This window comes from Neolamprologus multifasciatus, chromosome 11 (assembly GCF_963576455.1).
Source record: "Neolamprologus multifasciatus chromosome 11, fNeoMul1.2, whole genome shotgun sequence".
NCBI lineage: Eukaryota > Metazoa > Chordata > Actinopteri > Cichliformes > Cichlidae > Neolamprologus > Neolamprologus multifasciatus.
Window position 1 is genome coordinate 31,880,115 of NC_140449.1, and position 14,287 is coordinate 31,894,401.

At 39.4% G+C, this 14,287-nt stretch overlaps 1 long non-coding RNA gene across 1 annotated transcript; it reads right to left on the minus strand.

The window, feature by feature from the left end:
* Window positions 1–17: 17 nt before the first annotated feature.
* LOC146509027 (uncharacterized) lies at window positions 18–12,751 on the minus strand. The gene is made up of 3 exons (XR_014876970.1): window positions 10,729–12,751; window positions 578–711; window positions 18–138 (listed from the first exon to the last, which is right to left on the minus strand). It is a non-coding gene; the product is annotated as an uncharacterized LOC146509027 (long non-coding RNA).
* Window positions 12,752–14,287: the final 1,536 nt, after the last annotated feature.

The window sequence follows — 14,287 nt, forward strand, 5'->3', positions numbered from 1 at the left end:
TGTAGAAATCGCTTGACTGTTCGATAGCAGAAAGTAACAAGACAATCTGGTAACCGGTGTGTGCCACACAGACTGAGACCTCTCCAGGGTGTACCCTCCTCACGCCTGGTGAAAACTGCTCCAGCTTCCTCCAAGACACTAAATGGAATAAATGGTCAAAGAAAAATAAATAGCTGTTCTCTGATTGGCAAACAGAACACATATGGCAATAAAACAAAAACAGAAACGTCCTATTCTGTACAGCTGATGGGGAAAATAGATTTTACTATTTACAGTTTGACAGATTTTGTAGATTACAGAAACTAAACTGGGAAATAACAGCTACATGCTGCTTACTGTAATTTAAATGAGAAATTATATATTACAAAATATAACACAGATGTATGAAATTTATTCTGAAACATGTGTTTTTACTATGCACTGGAGTTTAAGTCCACCTTTATAGCCAGACATCTCTCAAATGCCTTTAACTAACTTAGAAGGTTTGAAGGTAACATTTTGCATTCCTGACAATTTTAATTAATTTTTCATACAGATTTAGCTTTTCTGTTTTCTTTTCTCTGTACCTTGAACCTACCTCTGTGTAGGAAACACGCTTTGGAAATAAAATTGCCTCGTCTCATTCCTCTCTTATCTTGCAAGAGGAAAATCTGAACATCGGAAATGACTGCAGGCTAATGCTGGTTGGAGTTCAGTCTGACATCGTGACTGCTGAAAGCAAAGGCACAGATGCTGATTTTGGCTGCAGAATCATGCTGGAAATTTTGTACTTACACATCGCATGCTTTGAGTGTTTTTCTTAACAATACATGTGAGCAAGCCCGTCTGCTTTTACAGTTTATTTAAGAATAAAATTGCATTGTATAAACATTAAAATGTTATCTTGAGGACTGATCTTACTGCTGAGGTAATTTCTTTCCACTGGCAAGTGAAGCCTAAGAGTGATTATTAACACAGATGATATTCTTATTTACATGAGACTTTTACGCAATGATGCAAATGCAAGGCTCATAAATATTGTGCGGTACAAGAATGTAGAACGCAAGTCTGATTTGTGAAAACAACATGCAGTGAACTTGAATTCATGCAGTGATTATCTCTGCCCTGATAAACGTGACTAGTATAACTTGGTCCAACACGGATAGAAGTTTTAATTTATTTCAAATTGTTTTTCTGCTCCTTTTGGAATAAAATGTTATTATAACACATAATCACGGCAGCAAATATTAAAAAAAATTAAAAAATCTAGTTATGATGGCTGCATTTATTTAAGGTAAACTGTACCTTCAATTGAGTGAGGCATTGCTTGCTCTGCTGAGAAAAGACTTATTATATTTACATCCCACAGACACTAATTACAGTGATTTGCTCACAAACCGGCAATCCTCACTGGAGCCAGAATTCATGAGACAGAGATGTGTCATATATACGGAGCTGCTTTAATTCCTTTCAGATTGGTAGTGTGACTGACAAAGACATGGATTTTGAGGTGTCAAGTGTGTCTTTTCCCCTAAGGTCAAGTGTCTGCAGGAAGAACGAGGAACACCACGTCTGAGTGCCTCATACAACACGGCCGGCTGAGATAATCCTGCAGACGAGGAAACGCCGCTCTGCTGATTCTCATTTCTCACATTTTTCTCTATACAGCGAGTGGAATACAATGAACCTTAATCCTCTGCTCAGTCGCCTGCAGCTACAGCTCTCAATTTCCCTCCTTCACATTTTGCCATTTTGATACTCGGACAAAAAAAAAAAATCAGAAGCATTGATTACTGGCAACTAAGAAAGTGGAGAAATTTTAGTAGAATTAAATTCATAGATACCCTGTCTCTATATCAGCAAACATACATTAAATAATGCTGCCCTTCCACATTATAGAAGTCAAATGAACCAAGCGCTATAATAAATTTACCAGTGGTATTTTGGGATTTTTTTTTTTTTTTTGAAACATCTGTTGAACATTTAGTTGTGCAATGATTTTGCATCAGATGTTTGGGGGATTAAATGGCCTGTATTTGTATAGCGCTTTTACTAGTCCCCCCCTAGGGACCCCAAAGCGCTTTACACACCCAGTTATACACTGGTGGAGGCAGCTACAGACAGCAACAGCTGCCCTGGGGCAGACTGACAGAAGCGAGGCTGCCATATCGTGCCATTGGCCCTTCTGGCCAACACCAGTAGGCGGTAGGTGAAGTGTCTTGACCAAGGACACAACGACCGAGACTGTCCGAGCCGGGGCTCGAACCGGCAACCTTCCGATTACAAGGCGAACTCCCAACTCTTGAGCCACGCCATTTAAAGCTACATTTCAAAAGCACACAAATTCAAATGTTTTGGAATCACATGTAAGAGGAGAGCTTTGGAGGGCGAAAATGTTCCAACAAGCTGGAAACTTCTGGCTTCTTACTGCTGATTGGTCAAAACTTCCACATTAAACTGCTGCCACCTTGGGCGTTTTTCCCTTTCTGACATTTTCAGCCCAAGTGTCCTGGGAATCATTTCCATATTGGCCAACACAGGAAGTGGTGTGCCCTTTACGTAGTTACTTCAACCTTCAGCCGAATAGCTGCTGTCTTGTCACAGACATCAAATTAGCATTTGACTTCTTATCGTTTTAGTTGTAATCATCATCTTCCTCTAACCTTAACCTTAACCATAGTTTATTTGCTTTTAAAATATGTTTTATAATAACAGCAACATCATATGAGTAAATCCATGCACTGATTAATTATTATGAGAATTTGAACATTTTTGAGTTGCGTCCAGGATTTATTCAACTTTATTGCAAGATTTAACCCACTATACTGTGAGTTTACTGTACTGGTCACTGCACTAAGAAAAGTAGCTCCTTTCAGCAAAAAAAAAAAGATAAATGAAATGATAAATCACGTCTACGCTGCCAGCTCAGCACCAAATAGCAGAAAGACAGCAAAAGCAACTCCATGGTGAAGGTAATGGGGCTTTTAGCAGCTATAGCATCAGATGTTCTGCAGAAACAGAGCTAAAAGAAGAGTCAATATTCAGCCTGTCCTCCTCCCTTAGCTGTAAAATTATGCATTTTTATCTTCAAAGTTGGTGGAGTGTCCCACCGACACACAAGGTGTCCTTTGGCAGCGATGTGTGACGCACTACACATCATATAGCTGCGTATCTCCCAACTTGTCATTTTTCAGCTGGTAGGGTTACTGCTGTAAGGTGGCATTTTGTAGCAGGAACATAACCCAGCCAGAGAAAGTACAAGCAAAACAAAATGACTAAAAAGAAAAAGCAAAACACAAAGAAGACAAATAAGACTGAAAGCATGGTCGGGTCACCTGATTCGTAAACCTGTAGGTTCTTCCACCGTCACCCCTCTGACCTCATTAACACAGGTCCTGTTCTTTAGATCTCTAAAACAGCAAATATTGGTGAGATCAATATGTGTTAGAATGCTGGTATTTACACTATCGCTACACAACAACTGCTGGATGTGCAAATGAGAAATTGCTTTATAACAACATTATTCATTTAAAAATTGATAATATGCTAGCTTTGTCTTCATAACTTGTTTACAGCCACAAAGTGGTTTAATAAATAAATAAAAAAAAATCTGCAATTGTTAAAAGTTAACGAAGACCTACTTGAAACTTGATGACTTTACAGCATTTAAAAGCATCTTTGTTTATATTTTTAAATAACTCAGCTATTTAGATACTGTTAAGGCTTAAAGGGATATGACTACTGTGACTGACAGATCAAATCATCTGACACATATTATGGTTCATTGTGAGATGCTAAATGCTTCAGTTTTAGTAAATAAAATTCTATTATTTTACTAGTATGTAAATCAGCAGTTATATATGTCTTTGTGTTACATCCATACATTATACGTGCAGCCAGTGTTGGGGAGTAACGGAATACATGTACCGCAGTTACGTATTTAAAATACAAAATATGAGTAACTGTATTCCGTTACAGTTACCGTTTAAAAAGGTGGTATTTAGAATACAGTTACTTTGTTGAAATAAATGGATTACACGGCGGTACTTCCCTGTTTCATATTGTCGTGGGTCAGGACTGTTTGGGTTTTGTTTGACAGCTACGTTCTGTTGTTCCAGGTGGCAGCGTTACGGTTGCCATGGTTACAGGGTGACGCTCTCTCTCTCTGCGTGTTTCCTGGGTGAGAGAGCGCCTGTTGTTGTTGTGCTAAGCTAATAGGCAGAATGCTACAGGTATAGCTCTAAAGAATGTAGCATCATAGGCAGTGTAGTCCGTGCTGCAGGGAGAATGGACTGCCATACCCGTTATGTGTCTGTGAGCGAGGGAGGGAGAAAAAGGAAAAGTACGAGCTGTCATTGAGCAAAAACGGGAGCTGGAAGCATGTAAATATAATAATAACCACTGCAGCCAAGAAGAGAGCCTGACGAGCCCAGTTGTAAGTAAGCTATTAAGACTCGACTGTACACCGTGTTCGTGTTTTCCTCCAAAAACAATAAGTTCCGTTGGAGCAGCCTTTCAACGCCTCTCTCTGTCTCTCGCTAGCAAAGTGACCCAGACAACAAAGTAAAGCTAGTTTTCGGCTACGAGCCCGACATGAACCCGTCGTATTAGCCAGAGGTCCCTTTACTACGGTTCGGAGCCGCGGACCTTCAGTAACAGTAATAAATCACAGCAATAGTACATTCATGTAGTTGTAAACAGCATGATAATATATTAAGTAATCCAAAGTATTCAGAATACGTTACTCTCATTGAGTAACGTAACGGAATACGTTACAGAATACATTTTGGGGCATGTATTCTGTAATCTGTAATGGAATACATTTTAAAAGTAACCTTCCCAACACTGCGTGCAGCTAACCAAGACAGAAAGACATATCTCATAACTAAGCACCTTATTGGCTTATTGGCTCAACCCCCACCCCACCCACCCGCCACCCCCAAGTATGGTGTAGCAGCCAAAATACTAACAATGAGGGTTCAAAATGATGTCAAAACAGCTATGTCACAGTCTGCCTATGGGGACACAAATGGTAAACATTTAATAACAAACGTCATTTTATTTTATGTAAAAGTTTACAGTGCAGTTTGTCAGATTACATCGCTTTGAACATAGACTTTTATATGTGTTACATTTTCTTGTAAACATCTTACAGTGTTGTGTTGTTCTCTATTCTGTTTCTGAGTTAAATCATACTATTTGGACCGTTAAATGGTTTGCACAGGTCAGCGTGTTTCTGCAAGAGCACTGCATGAATTTGTCTGTGCAAAGAAAAAGATGGCAGACATCTCTTGCACACAAGATATTAAATTAGTTTTCCTCTGGCTGAGCCTCCCTGAAAGATCTAAAGACCAGTGAACACAGGAGAGAGAATAATTTGGTGTGAAAGCATAATAAGGAGTGTCTGAACAAAGAAATACATTAAAAGAATTGCTTTTTTTTTCTTAAAAAAATAAGAATTTCCACAACCTGTTCTGGTCTCGTTAATCATTTTGAAGTAACTCCTGCTGACAGCCAGCAACGCTGATTATCACTCACAAGTTGTTCGTGAAAGAATCTGTGCTCATTGGCTTACTGAAGATAGCTGACCTGCAGCTGCCTGCAGCTTTCATACTTTTAAAATCTGCAGGAAAGGAAGGCAAAAATGTGACAACTAGATCTGATTCACATGGTGCTGCTGGCTTTCTCTACTCACACACTTTTTGGCAGAAGTTGTTGGGGTTTTCTCTGCATTATTGTAGGGTCTGGTCTTTGCCTTACAATATACAGTAATGCACCTTGAGATGATTGTTGTTATGATTTGGCGCTGTATAAATAAATAAATATAGTTCAACTAACTTGAATTAGCAGACAAATGATGTGGAAGATTTTTTATTTTATTAAACTGAAAACTGTGGAAATGTCCTCCTCTCTAGATTTCAATGCTAAAGAGCTGAAGAAGTTGAATGAATGCAGAGCCAAAAGCAGCTTGTATTGTATGCTGGTCTTCTGTCAGTCTCATGTATGAGAGGTTTACCTGCACTGCACATGTCCAACGAACCAGGAAAAGGTGCTGGCCTCTCAGCTTGTGCAAATCCAGACTTTGTTAACAAATTCAAAACTGAAGATCCAAATAGAACAGCAGAGTTAAACCTGCTTCCAGAGACAAGATCCAACTGCAGCCACAAGATGGCAGTAATTTACCAACAGGCAACAGGAGAAGCTTCAGAGGACAAGAGTGCTGTTTTAGATGCAAGATGCCCAAATATGGTTGTTGAATTGGTCGTGTAACGAGTCATCTGTGATGCCACCAAAACTGCATCATAATTTATATTAGTGCTGAGGATGATGCATCTTTTTAGGCTTTGCCAACACGAATTCTGCATAATCGTAGAAGCTCCGAGTTCCTGCCCTGACATATCCATAAAAATGGTGATCAAAAACCAACACGATCATACATTCATATAAAAGCACAACCACCTAAAATTGCAGGTCCACAGATTTTAAAGGGTAAGCATCGATTGCCTCGTTTCCCCCGATGCAAGGTCACTGATATAAAGGATAGACACAGCCACCTTGGCGCATTCAGTAATTTGTCGCCTTTTTAAGCCTTGGGTTTGGCATCTTGGCTGTCTAGTATATTTTTTAAATAAATATATCAAAAGAAATTCACTAATCTTTAAGTCAGATAGCTGAACTAAAAATGCGTCAAAGGAAATCAAGCCCATAAAATTATTCACTTAACGAAGGCACTAGTGTCAACTTAGTCTGCTGTTGTTCAAAACATTTAAAGAGGTGAAATATATAAAAAATGACTGTTGTACAGTCGTCATAAAGGGAAAAATTATCTATAGAGGCCCTAGTCATGCTTTTTAAAACATATTTAGATTAAATGCATTAATAATAATAATAATAAAAACCAACAGAAAATGAGAAACTTTGCATTGTCTTAGGCTGACCCTACTACTGCTGTATTGTCCAACCTGTTGTCAGCATGTCAGTTGTGAAGACCATATTCTTTTATCTGCTTCTTAACTCAGATAAAACTGAGGTCATTGTACTCGGCGCTGAAAAGCTTAGAAATATGGTATCTAACCAGATTCTTACTCTGGATGGCATTACCTTGGCCTCCAGTAACACTGTGAGGAACCTTGGAGTCATTTTTGACCAAGATATGTCCTTCAACGCACATATTAAACAAATATGTAAGACTGCGTTCTTCCATTTGCGCAACATCTCTAAAATTAGAAATATCCTGTCTCAGAGTGACGCTGAAAAACTAGTTCATGCATTTATTACTTCCAGGCTGGACTACTGCAATTCATTATTATCAGGATGTCCAAAAAACTCACTGAAAAGCCTTCAGTTAATCCAAAATGCTGCAGCAAGAGTCCTGACAGGGACTAGAAAGAGAGAGCATATTTCTCCTGTTTTGGCTTCCCTTCATTGGCTTCCTGTTAAATCCAGAATTGAATTCAAAATCCTGCTCCTCACATACAAGGTCTTAAATAATCAGGCCCCATCTTATCTTAATGACCTTGTAGTACCATATCACCCTATTAGAGCACTTCGCTCTCGCTCTGCAGGCCTACTTGTTGTTCCTAGAGTATTTAAAAGTAGAATGGGAGGGAGAGCCTTCAGTTTTCAGGCCCCTCTTCTGTGGAACCAGCTTCCAGTTTGGATTCGGGAGACAGACACTATCTCTACTTTTAAGATTAGGCTTAAAACTTTCCTTTTTGCTAAAGCATATAGTTAGGGCTGGACCAGGTGACCCTGAATCCTCCCTTAGTTATGCTGCAATAGATGTAGGCTGCCGGGGGATTCCCATGATGCATTGAGTTTTTCCTTTCCAGTCACCTTTCTCACTCACTATGTATTAACAGACCTCTCTGTAGTGAATCGTATCTGTTATTAATCTCTGTCTCTCTTCCACAGCATGTCTTTTATCCTGTCTTCCTTCTCTCACCCCAACCGGTCGCAGCAGATGGCCGCCCCTCCCTGAGCCTGGTTCTGCCGGAGGTTTCTTCCTGTTAAAAGGGAGTTTTTCCTTCCCACTGTCGCCAAAGTGCTGCTCATAGGGGGTCATATGATTGTTGGGCTTTTCTCTGTATCTATGAAGCGCCTTGAGGCGACATTTGTTGTGATTTGGCGCTATATAAATAAAATTGAATTGAATTGAATTGATAAGATTAACATAGTTTCGCCGGCTAGTTTAATTTGACTCTATACCATAACACCATATTGTGAGAATCTGGTGTTTGTTTGTACTAACAGTTAACTGAGCGGCACCCTGCATGTTTTTATTTATTCAAGCTTATTTTATTCAGACAATCTCTGGTGGAAATGATGAGGTTTAACCACGTTTGCTCACTCATAAAATCTGGATTTAAATATATTGCACATTATTAAATCCTGCTCTCGTTCTTTAACCCGACTCTCGTGTATAGCACAACAGCAGGGCCGTCCATCTGTAGTCTTTTCCCTTGTTTGAATGCTCAGTAGCCGAGTGCTTATTGAAGCAATAGCATTTAAGTGCTTTACTCAAGGACAGCTGCACTGTCCTCTTGAGGAAAACACATTAATGAAACAATGATCTAACTGCCAAAATAACTGGCCTGCTCTGTGCTACGTAGCTCAGTTAATGCACTGTGTCTCTGCCCACTGCACGCTGATTAAAACCTTAATGGTGTTTTTGTTGCAGGTCCAAACTTTCATCTGGCAGCACCTTTCTTCTCAGCGGTTTTCATTGATGTAATATACAAAGAACTGTATTTCTGAGAAATTATACACCACATAAACATCTATTTTGATAAAAATAAATAGCTAAGGTTTATCACTGCTATAACTCCTCAAGACTTTATGGCACCATTTGTGAGAGGGGGGTTTCATTTTCTTTCCAAACTTCCAGATCTTAAATCGATACCTTTCGCATCCTAAATTTCACCCCCTCAAAAAATCTATAGGAACATTTTCACTTTGTTATTTAACAATATTATACGTGCAGCCAGTGTTGGGGAGTAACGGAATACATGTACCGCCGTTACGTATTTAAAATACAAAATATGAGTAACTGTATTCTGTTACAGTTACCGTTTAAAAAGGTGGTATTTAGAATACAGTTACTTTGTTGAAATAAATTGATTACACTGCGGTATTTTCCTGTTTCATCTTGTGGCGGGTCAGTACTGTTTGGGTTTTGTTTGACAGCTGCGTTCTGTTGTTCCAGGTGGCACGGTTACGGTTGCCATGGTTACAGGATGACACTCTCTCTCTGCGTGTTTCCAGGCCTTTTTGTTGTTGTTGTTGTTGTTGTGCTAAGCTAATAGGCAGAATGCTACAGGTATAGCACTAAAGAATGTAGCATCATGGGCAGTGTAGTCCGTGCTGCAAGGAGAATGGACTGCCATGCCCGTTATGTGTCTGTGAGCGCTAGGGGGGAGAAAAAGGCAGTGGAAAATTACGAGCTGTCATCGAGCAGAAACGGGAGCTGGAAGCATGTAAATATAATAATAACCACTGCAGCCAAGAAGAGTGCCTGAGGAGCCCAGTTGTAAGTAAGCTATTAAGACTCGACTGTACGCTGTGTTCGTGTTTTCCTCCGAAACAATAAGTTCCGTTGGAGCAGCCTTTCAACGCCTCTCGCAAGCAAAGTTGACCCAGACAACAAAGAAAAGCTAGTTTTCGGCTACGAGCCTGACACAGAACCCACCGTATTAGTCAGAGGTCCCTTTACTACGGTTCGGAGCCGTAGACCTTCAGTAACAGTAATAAATCACAGCAATAGTACATTCATGTAGTTGTAAACAGCATGATAATATATTAAGTAATCCAAAGTATTCAGAATACGTTACTCTCATTGAGTAACGTTACAGAATACATTTTGGGGCATGTATTCTGTAATCTGTAGTGGAATACATTTTAAGAGTAACCTTCCCAACACTGTATATAGTTTAAAAAGTCTAGGGATCTAGATTTATTAGGTCTTGATGCATTCTCAATCATCCAGGTAAGTAAATCTCCAAAAGTTGATTCTGTTCATCTGGACGTTTTCAGTGGGAGAAACGTTTCGTCACTCATCCAAGTGACTTTTTCAGTCTCAGCTGACTGCAGCTGATCTTATAAACAGTACATTTGCATAATGACTGAAACCAGCCCACTGAAGGAACAATGGCCTGGGAGGTCACCTTCATCATAATTATGCAAATTTTCCAAATTCCAAAACCTGGAGTCAGCTGAGACTGAAAAACTTGGATGAGTGACGAAACGTTTCTCCCACTGAAAACGCTACGTCCAGATGAACAGAATCAACTTTTGGAGATAGATTTATTAGGCTTCTCTGTGAAAAACAATCCAGCGCAGTGTCATCTAGGGTGTGAAATACAGTTCTGTGCGATGCTGCTGGCATTGCAGAGATATGCACAAGGTGTCCTTTGTTGTCTGTGCAGCTGCAGTATTGTACGAGGAGAGATAAAGAGGGTCAAAGTCTGCCTTTGGATGGTGGATCGGCGGCTGTGGAGCAACTCAGACGTTTGTCAGCATGTTCTGTTTCTAAGCTGTTTTGAACTTAGATATTTTGCTTGCAGTATCTGGTTAGGTTTAGAAAGTCAACAGACTGTAAACATGGATATAGCCCCTGTAATATTACTCTTTGGTTTTGGTTTGAGTCCTCAATGTCAGCATTTTGATTAAAGTCGTGTCGCCTGATTGCCTATTAGACTAACTACTAATAAAAAACTAGAACTTCTGAAAACAAAAGTCTACACCACTCACCACATCATATTATTCTTCAGGTTCTTCTGTTAAAAAGTCTCCAAAATGCACCAAAACCACAAACATGGTTGGAGGGTTCCAGTTTAATGACTCCAGTTGGTGGAGGTGAGACTTAGCAGACAGCTATCAATCAGCTACAGCTGCCTGTGCGGGCACACCCACCAATTAAAGTCTCCAAGCCCCTAACCTTACAAGTGTCCAAATGGATGAAAATGAACAATAATAAAGCAGCTGTCACAGCTGTTATGAAGGAGCAAACTATCAGTGGCATGTGGCACGTCCACGGTGGCTTTTTTAGTTCCAGAGGTTGCTGTTTGAAAGAGACTCTCAGCGATATAGCTACAAGAGACCATGAAATCTCAGTGAAACGCAGCTCCATGAAGTGATGTCAGGCAAATAACGGTGATATGAAGAGAGAAGTACTGAGCTGAAAAAATTCTCAACTTCAGGGCAGCTGAAGCAGAGAATATCAGTGATTGATATGGCGGTGTGGAAAATATCTAGAAATATATAAAAGAGGGTTACCTATGCATCTTGTGTCCACTGGCAACCAAAAAAAATTGGTTTATATAGTTTTTTGTGCATTTTTGTGGTTAAATCCCCAACATAAACACAGTTTGGTTACTTACTAGTCAAAAGATATTCTTAGGCTTCCTCTAAAGGGAACTGTGACCTAAATATTCATAAAAATCTAGTCTATGTCTTTCAGCAGGAATTTTTGCTTTATTTTCTGACTTGGATGATCTTCTAAGCAGTATATTAAAAGAGCATCTTGTTTTTATTAAACTCTGGCTGCTATCTTTTGCAGCGTATGGTGGGATAGCATCCGTGTGAAAATCTTTTTTCCCAGTTCAAACTTGTCATGCTGTTACAAATATAAGGTGAAAATGAACAGGAACCAACACACACACACACACACGAGCTGTGAGTGAAAGGGCGTGTTTTAAAGCGCCATTTCTCAATCCATCACCGCTGCTTTTTTTATCTGTCCTGCAAGGTGGTTAATGGAAATTAATTGCATTCACTTGGCATCCCAAGAGTAAAATAGTCTGTGATTAAACAGCTAAAATGAAATCCGGCAGAGCTCTGGGCAGTGATGACCTGGCTGGGTAACAGCTGCTTTCAGACAGACAGCATCACAGATTGCTGGCTATATTGCCAATACAGACTTCCAGTATGAGGTTCATCTTCCTTACTGCACAGCCAGACAGCCAGTATAATTAGATATTGATAGAAGGGCAGTAATTAATGATTAGTCTGCCAGCAACATTATCTGCCCTGCAATTTCATCCACATGTGCTGCGCTGATTGGCCTGGAGGGTCACCAAAACACAGCCAATCATTTGTCATGTTCCTTGACCTGAATCTGTTGTAATGGGTTGGAGCAGAGCGGTGATGGAAACCAACAAAATTCCCGGCCCCTTCCACGGTCAATAGATTCAAGAAGGCAGCGAGCTCCAAGCGTGTACGAGATAGATTATCTTAATGATCACGGCAGTCTGGTTTGACCAGCTTTTAAATAAAAAGATCTTTGTTTAAAATGTTGAAGGCCCCTTAAGGACTTTAATAATACTGAGCTGATGAGTATGCACCATGATCGCATCACAAAAATGATACAAACCACCAGAAAATCCTTAATAAATGACCCACTTAGATTTCAATAGCACAATCTGAATTATTTATAATGTATAAAACATCAAACAATTAGCTGTTTATCTTTAGTAAAGGACACATTGTTGCAGTTCTTTACATTGCATAGAGTGCATTTTTCTTGAAAAACTGCAGTTTTATTAATATTAGTTAGCAACATTGGGAATAAGGCGATACTGGAATGGGCCAGATGCTCTATTTAAACATGCTGGAAAGCTTTGTTTTTTTTCCACCATGCAGGGTTAATGTGTAGCAGCATGCTATAATTCAAACCAAACACTTTCCCACAACTAAACAGGCTTTTAGTGAGTCAAAAGCTCATGTCACAAGCAAAGAGCGGACACGCTAACAAAACCCATTTTATAAATAGTTTTATATTAAAAAAATGTTTGCTGATTTTTCTAAAATAAACTCAGATTAAACAAAGAAATTTATCTGCAGCTGGGTGGAAAAACTGGGGGGGAGATGTTTCTCCTTTCGACCACATGTCATTAGTTACAATAAACTCCATCCTATCATCCAGCCCTCCCTTGGTCTGCTGTCAGTTAATGTTAAATCAATTGTCAGGAAGCTGCGTGTGCTATTTGATATGAGCTTCACTTTTCAGAAAAACACATAAACAAGGTTGTCCAGCGCTGCTACTATCATCTGAGGAATATTGCCAGGACACGATCAATACTGAGTTTTACCAAGACTCAAATGGTCATTCATGCTTTTATGTCCTCTCTGTTAGATGGCTGCAGTGGTCTTTTAGCAGGCATTAAGAAATCAATCAACAGACTTTAAATTGCTCAAAATGCATCAGTTTGTATGAGAACCAGGAAGAGTGAGCACATTCAGCACTGGCTGGTCGTTTGTTTTAAAATTGATTTGATGTTTCTGGAGTTACGTAAAGAGGTGAAGTACGAAAGGTGTCTCCTCTATCTGGCTGAAACTGCACAGTGAACACAGTCCGACATAAAACTGAATCCAGCTCAGACAAAAGGAAGGTCAACACAGCACGAGAAGCAGAACAGACAACAGAGAGATTTATACACACAGACGACAAAACACACATGAGGGTCAGCAGGTGGAAACAGTTAACTCAGGTGAAGACAATTATCTCAAAGTAAAACCAAAAGGTGAAAAAGAAAACTCCAAAAATAAAACAGAAAACAACCAAAAGGCAACTAAAACTCAGACGACTGAACAAGTTCTCAGGCACCTTCTCATAAATGGGACAGAGGGAGCAAAGACGAGAGACTAGAATAGTAAAATCAACACAGAAAGCAAAACACAAAAACAGTGAAATCCAAACAGGAAGCTGAGATGAAGGATAACAGAAGAACTGAAGCTTAACGTGATTATAAAAGAATGAAACTCAACAGTGATTCACCAGAATCTAAAACTCAAAAACACACATCCGGAGACCGTGGCAGTTTATATTAGAGCCTTTCTTTCTTTCTTTCTTTCTTAACTTTTGAGACATGTTTTTCTTTTATTGTTGGCGCTACACTCCAGTTTTTTTTATTTCATTTTTTTTAACTTAACAGCTGTTTTTGAGATCTATTCTTGGTGTTTTTGATATTATAATATTCTGTTAATGGTTTCCTCCTGGCTCTATTTTATTGTTTATACTCTGTGTTTTTATAAAACTGTTTCTATACAAATGTGCCTTATTAATATTATTAGAAAATAATATCATGGCATTTCACACGTGAAAAGCTGCCTTTCTATTTGTGAGTGAATCACAAAGACCCTGTCTTGATGCATACTCAATCATCCAGGTATGGAAATCCCAAAATTGCTGTTTCTCTGGACGTAGAGTTTTCAGATAAAGACCCTGAAGTCACTGTAGCTGAGTCCATTAATTGCATTACTTTTACTTGTTTTTGGAGCATTTTATGTCTAAGAGAAACCCAACGGGCCC